Source organism: Myodes glareolus, chromosome 15 (genome assembly GCF_982192425.1).
Source record: "Myodes glareolus chromosome 15, mMyoGla1.1, whole genome shotgun sequence".
Taxonomy (NCBI): Eukaryota; Metazoa; Chordata; class Mammalia; order Rodentia; family Cricetidae; genus Myodes; species Myodes glareolus.
Genome location: NC_142040.1, coordinates 71,021,960 through 71,029,468, shown reverse-complemented (window position 1 = coordinate 71,029,468; position 7,509 = coordinate 71,021,960).

Sequence of the window (7,509 nt, the reverse complement as noted above, 5' to 3'; positions counted from 1 at the left end):
TCCTCGCTCCACCGCTCTAGACAGCGCATTCCTCCCGTCTCACCCAACCTGGGAACACAGCAAAGGGAATTCTAGGAAATACGGCTCAGTCTACGACAGGGGACGCATTGCCAAACCGCGGCACCATGGTGGATGCCTTAGCCGACTTCTACACATCCAGTTCAGACGCTGATCCTAACTCTCACTGTGGTAGGATTAGGAGGTGCAGTCTCAGAGAGGAGCTCAGAATAGTGTTAGTGCCCAGAAGAAGGGACCAGAGTACAGAACCAAAAATAAGGAGCTACCTCTACTATACTGCCTTATCTCAGGCTCACAGCTGCCTTAGGGGTGTCTGTCGTGTAACTCACCCAGTTTAGAACGGTTTTGTTCTAACTGTCTGACTCTATGCCTGGAGACAGATCAGGAACGCACAAATGCTTTTCGGTACAGTTGCTTCACGGCGAACAGAACCCTTCATGTGCTAGTCTGGTGTGTCTGTGGTGGAATCACATATTGCCTCGAGACTTGCCTGAAATAGACAATAGGCACATTTTAGGGTTTGTTTTGTTTCTTATTTTGTTTTGTTTGTTTTCTTTGTGTTTTTGAGACAGGGTCTCACTCGGTAGCCCAGGTTGGCCCGGAACTCACTTTGTAGACCAAGCTGGCCTCAAACTCACAGAATCTACCCGCCTCTGCCTCCTGAGCGCGGGGACTCAAAGTATGTGCCAGCACACCCGGCCTATTTTGGATATATTTTTAAAAGATTTATTTTATTTATGTATCTGAGTGTGTGTGTGCCATGTATGTGTGGATGCCCACAGAGGAGAGCATTGGGTTTCAGGGAGCTGGACTTACAGGCAGTCGGGAGTCACCGGAGTGGGTGCAGGAAAAGAACACAAGTCCTCTGGAGGACGAGTGGCGAATGCTTTTAACCACTGGGCCATCTCTCCAAACCCGATGTCTTACCTGTAAACATCTGAACAACGAAAAGAAGCCACCAAGGTGTAACCACCTAGAATGAATTGAGGACCCGTCATAGTCACCAGTTCTTTCTGGGGCCGGCTGGGGGTGGGGGTAGGGGCTGTAACAGCGGAAGTGGCAGCTTTCTGGCATCAGTTGCTTCCTGTCAGGCTCTACTGGAAACCCATCCCACAGCGAATAGTTAATTAAAGCCAGTGCGGTTCCCGGATGAGCTCTCCCAGCTGAGTGAGCACCAAACTTCGGGGTTGAACTCCGGCAGTTGCTGCAAGTTACTCTTGCAATGTTGTTTTGATTTTTCATTAGGAAATAAGGAACCAAATTCCAGGGACCGATGAGTCCAAGCTGAGTTAACAAAGGAACAAGGGCAAAGTTAAACAAAACTGCTGACTGCGCCAGCCCCTGTGAAGACCGCTGCCCTTCATCACAAGGTTAGAAAAAACATTCCTTCTGAACCATCTCTCCTAAGAAAACTGGAGCAAATCGGGACCGGCACCTTCAGGGTATCTGGGGAAAGTACCTGAGAAGAGCACCCCCACCTCATCTGTTCACACTTATAGGCTGCAGCTGAAGAGAGGCGACTAGGAAGTGCCACCCCCACGTGCAGGACAGGCATGGGGGGTTGCTTATTGCTCTCTCACGTGGTCTCTCTCTCTCTCTCTCTCTCTCTCTCTCTCTCTCTCTCTCTCTCTCTCCCTCACTTGTTACATATCTTTTCTAGGGAAATAGCTGCCATGCTTTCTTGGTGTGGCCCCTGTGGGCTTATGTGCAACTCCTGCTCACACCTGAGAGATGCTGAGGCAGTATCACACAGCCAGATCTGGCCTCCCTCTCCCAGAAGCAGAAACGTGACAGTCACAATATACAACAATGTTAACGGTTTCGCCCCACTAAGATTGGGGCTAAATTTAGTGATTATCGGTATCTGAAGTAGGTGCTGCTTTTACTAAACCTCCCCTGTGGAAGTGGCTTTGGAACTGGACGAGAGACTTGTTTGAGAGTGGCTGAGAGCCTTGGACAGCCTCAGTAGGCTTCCGGTGCTTGCAGGAAAGCAAGGCCGAAGCTGTGAGAAATGCAAGGATGGGCCAGGCGGTGGTGGTGCCAGCCTTTAAACCAAGCACATGAATCTCTGTGAGTTCGAGACCAGCCTGGTCTACAGAGTGAGTTCCAGCACAGCCAGGGCTACACAGAGAAACCTGTCTCAAAAAAACTAAAAAAAAAAAAAAAAAAAAAAAAAAAAAAAAAAAAAAAAAAAAAAAAAAAGAAAGAAAGAAAAAGAAAGAAGAGAAGAGAAAAGAAATGCAAGGATGGGCTCTTCTAAAGCAGCCGCTACTGAGCAGTGCTACCTGCCACAGCCATGGGGACAGAAGCGGATGTACTGGGGGACCATTCAAATCAGAATGTTGGCCTTTGCCTGTTTCCTCCAGTTGCTTCAAGTAAGATGCTGATGGGAACACTTCAGCAGATAAAGCAGTTGGCAGTTGGCACTGTGCCTGGGGAGACCTGGATAAGAGTCTCTTCACCCCAGATGACAGACCAAAATAAGGGTATCACCAAGTCTTACCTGGCAAGCCAATGAGTTTATTGGGTGAGAGGCCATTTATAGAATCAGAAATAACTCACAGGCAGCTGTGTCATGAGAAGCCCACCCCAGCGTGAGTAACAGCTCATAAACGCTGAATGCTGAGCTCAGCATACCACTCAGAGACAGGTCAATGGTTTGGAGAGTCTCTCCGGGCAACCAGTCTGAGTCACTTCAGCAGTCCTTACTGCGTCTCGGACTGTGGGGTCTGATGAGCCGTGATGTGGTCAGTTTCAGGGACTTCCTGGGAGTTTTTAGTTTGCTTGAGTCTGAAGAGCCTTCTATAGAAGTCATTGGGTCCTAACAGAGAAAACTGCTACATACAGGAGCTGGGACTTTGGAAATCATCAGCCTTCTCAAGAGAAAACTATGCCCAAATTGTGAAATGGCTTCCAAGCAAAGATCAAATACAGGGGTGTGCTGTGAAAGCTGCCACCCAGAGATCTGTAGGTATGACCCAAAATACACACACACACACACACACACACACACACACACACACACACACTATCTATCTATCTATCTATCTATCTATCTATCTATCTATATTAGATTTCAGGAGCAGGGGAGATAGCACAGTAAGTAAAGTGCTTGCCCTGCAATCTAAAGGCCTGACTTCAGGCCTGAAAAACCCAGGTATAGATCCGGGTTTGCCAAGCGCCAGTCTGTAACTCCAGCCTTGTGGGAAGGGGAGCAGAGCCAGCAGAGCTGAACTGAGGAGTTTCTGTTCTGTGAAAGACTCTGTCTCAAAAAAAATCAAGGTGGAGAGCGATCAAGGACAGACACACAACACTGGCGTTGGGCTCCCACATGCCAGTGCATATAGATACATGCATACCTGAACATACATGTGCACACATACACACATACTTCAGAAATATAAAAGGCATCAGCTCAGACAACCTTATTCAAACAAATGGTCCTTCACTGAGGTTAAGAGCACACTTCACAGACCAAGCAGTCAGTGTGCTCAGTGGGGAACTCCTCCACAATGCCCTCAGGGCTGATGCCCTGCACAGCACACACTGTTTCCAGAATTGGAACCCCACTAAGGGAGGCAGGTAGGCATTACTCCTGACAGTCATTTTTTTTTTTGTAAATGTGATTTTCACCTTGATGCTCAGGTCCATTTCCCTTCCCTCCATCTTTCTTTCCCTCCTGTTAATCTAGGAGATTAACTGTTGCTCTAGGAGAGGCCAGTACCAAGAGGCCTCATGATGAAGAACTGAGACAAAGGTCGGCACAGAGCTGAAGATTCTCTCCAATTGGTCACGTGGCTATCTGGTGTAGGAGGTCTTTCTGTCTATGTGTTGCTTTCATTGGTTAATAAAGGAACTGCTCTGGGCCTATAGCAGAGATGTAGGGAACAGAGCTAGGTGGAAAAAACTAATCAAAATGCTAGGGAGAAGGATGGTGGAGAGAGAGAAGCCATGGAGCTGCCAGAGTCAGACATGCTGAATCTCTGTGAAGCCACTGCCATGTGGTGATATACAGATTAATAGAAATGGGTTAAATTAATATAAGAGTTAGCCAATAAAAGCTAGAGTTAATGGGCCAAGCAGTGTTTTAATTAATATAGTTTCTGTGTGGTTATTTTGGTTCTGGGTGGCCGGGATGAACAAGCGGTCTCCTTTTACAGCTATCCATTTAGGGAACAGATTCTTGGACCCTAGTAAAGCACCAGAAGATTACACACCTGAATACGTACTGAAGCTAACTTCCCGAGAAACTCTGAGTAAGCCACTGAGCTAGGGTGCTCAGATTCCTGACACTTGGAAGGTATATGAACTACTAAGTGTTGGTGGGTAGCATTCATTTGTTGAGAACAAGATCTGTCTCAATGCAGCAGCATTTTACTAAATGGTAAAAATCAAAGCACTTCCACCCAAATTGGGAACAGACAATAGTGTTCACTTTCTCCACTCACATGCAATACAGTACTTGAGTTCTTAACAGAGCAACAATACCAGAGGGGAGCAGGAGGGAGACAAATAGGAAACAAAAAAGCAGAAGTCTTTATGGGTAGATGATACATGAGAGACCCTAAAGACTCCACTAGAAAACCCTTAGATCTGGCTAACACTTTCAGCAAAGGATACAAAAAATAAATCTGTAGTCTTCCTATATACCAGTAACAGAGATGTTAATAATCAGTGGAACTTGCTCTGTAGACCAGGCTGTGATGGGGAAAGCCTTGTTAACCAATAATCTTTAAGGGGTGGGTCTTAGTTAAGGCATGGTTTCACTGGGGCCCAGGTAAAAAGGTGTGCACCTCCCTGTGCGCCCTCTCTGCACCTTTTCCCAAGGGACATTGCAGTGCTTGGATTTCTCATTTCCTGTTTCGTGAGTTTTCCTCTTATAATAAATAAAACATAATTGTTTTATCCTTAGCTAGCCTGGTTATTTCAACAAGGCTGGCCTCGAGCTCACAGAGATCCACCAGCCTCTGCCTCCCGAGTACTGGACTTAAAGGTGTGTGCACCACCACCTATCCCCCACCCACTGCACCCCACCTCCAGCTAGAGTGGTGGTTCCCCCCCTCCTGATGGCTAGGTTGCCTGAAAGCTGCTGCTGCTACTTGCTGCCACTGGCCAACATCACAGAGTACCAGTACCAAATTGTCTATCACTAAGCTGGCTCTTTAGTTTGGGGTGAGTGACTGCTAGGGTATGGCTGGAGTAGCCATGTCCTGCGCTACTGTCTCGCCAGCAAGAACAACGCAGGGCACGTAGGATCCTTCTGCAGAACAGCTTTTTAATGCATCTTGAGAGCGAGAGCATAAGCCGACATGGCGGAGACCCAGAGCGAGGCGAACCCAGTCCTTATATAGGAAACAGTCCCCGCCTCGGACGTGTCACTCTCAGATTGGTCAGCTACCCATCATCCCAGATGACGCCTCGGGAGAGGCAGGGACTACAGTGTTGGAAATTTACCAACACATGCGCGTTATCCTGTTCACCAGGCGGGGGAACCGGATGTCAGCGCCATCTTGGAATGGCGAATGTGGTTGCGGTCCTCTACATAGCCACACATGAATTCAGGTGCTTTGCCATAGCTACACTCCACAATATGAGCACCTCTGTGGTGAGAGAAGACAGTGAAACAAACAGACACCGAGGTGATCTTGTTAAGTCTCCCAGGCTGTCCTTGAACTCATGATCCTTCTGCCTCAGTCTCAGTGTTTGTCCTTTTCTCAACCTTCAGTTCTAGTAACTCGCTCCTTTAAGACAAGTGTCACTTTCATACTAAGACTTGGTGTGGGAGAATTGTCTGTATTCTGTCAATCATGTATTTTAATAAAAACGCTGATTGGCCAGGCAGGCAGTATAGGCAGGAAAGCCAGACAGGAAGTAGAGGTGGAGCAAAGAGACTGGGAGTATTCTAGTAAGCTCCCTCTGCCAGTGCTGCCCAGACCACTGGAGAGGAAAGATGTAAGCTGCCCAGCTGAGAAAGGTATGGAGCCATGTGGCTAACGTAGATAAGGATAATGGGGTAACATAAGTTATAAGAACTAATAAGTAGCCTGAACAAATGGGCCAATCAGCTTTATAACTTATAGAGATCTCTGTGTGATTGATTTTTATTGGGGCTTGCCGGTTGTGGGGTACTGGGCAGGACGAATACCCCAACAAGTCGGCCCCTCATGTTACAAAGAATGTCATTAGCTTTCCATGCTTGCAACTCAAGAGTCTCATTATATATTCCGTGAGATATGGCTCCTTACCTGACATCTACAATTTGGAGAATTAAGGCAACGGGAATGGTTCACTCTCAGTTCTGAATATAAAGGCTGTGCTCCCTGCAATGCATCTTGGGGGAGGATGCTCCCCTGCCTCCTTCAGCTTCTGAGGCTGCAGGTGGTCCTTGGCTGTAACTGCATCTCTCCAGTCTCTGCTCCACCCGCATGGTGGCCTTTTCTGTGTCTGAGTCGTCTTTGCTAGGTGATGTTTTATTCTTTTGACTTTTTTGGGGGCCCACCACCTAGCTCCCAAATAAGAGGCTTAGTTCTTAGGAATGTCCAGCTTTAGCTTGGCTTTTTTCTTATCAGCTTTTCTCAAATTATCTCGACTACCTTTTGCCACTGGACTTTTTCTTTTTCTTACTTCTGTATGTCTTTCTTTCCTTTTTACTCCATGTCTGGTTGGGTGGCTGGCCCCTAGTGTTCTCTCCCTGTTCTCTTGCTCCTCTTCCTCGTTTCTCCTTCTATTTCTACCCTCTGTCTGCCAACCACACCTATCCTTGCTCCTACCTCACTATTGGCTGTTTATTCAGCTCTTTATTAGGATCATCAGAAGTTTTAGACAAAGAACCACAGCATCACAAAATTAAACAAAGGCATCATAAACAAAGGCCACACACCTTCAAATAATATCCCCAACACATCTTCTCTGTCATCTCTTATGATGACACTTGGCCCCAAACAGTAATCCAGGAAGATCTCAGCTCAAGATCCTTAATCACATCTGTAAACAAGATTACATAGACTCTAGGTGTCAGAATATAGACTCTACTTCACACAGGCTTCTCACCAGACCGTGGACAGAATAACCTCAGCCATGGATGGATGCATGTGTGACATCCAGATTTCAGTCAGTGGTATTTTAAATAAAAGTTACCTTTGGTCTGACAATGCAAGAGAATGCAAGCATCCAACAAGCTTAAACTTCTTCTGAGTTGAAGGGCATGAGTGTTTTTTCTGTTTTGTTTTGGTTTGCTTCTTGGTTTTTTCAAGACAAGGTTTCTCTGTAGCTTTGGTGCCTGTCCTGGAACTAGATCTTGTAGACCAGGCTGGCCTTGAACTCACAAAGATCTGCCTGCCTCTGCCTCATGAGTGCTGGGATTAAATGCGTGCACAACCACCTCCCAGCTTGGGCAGGAGTGTTTTTTAAGACCCCTGTCAAAGTGAGAGATGTGTGACTGGAGTGTAGACTTGTGAGCTACATGACACACACTCTTTAGGTCACAGAAGC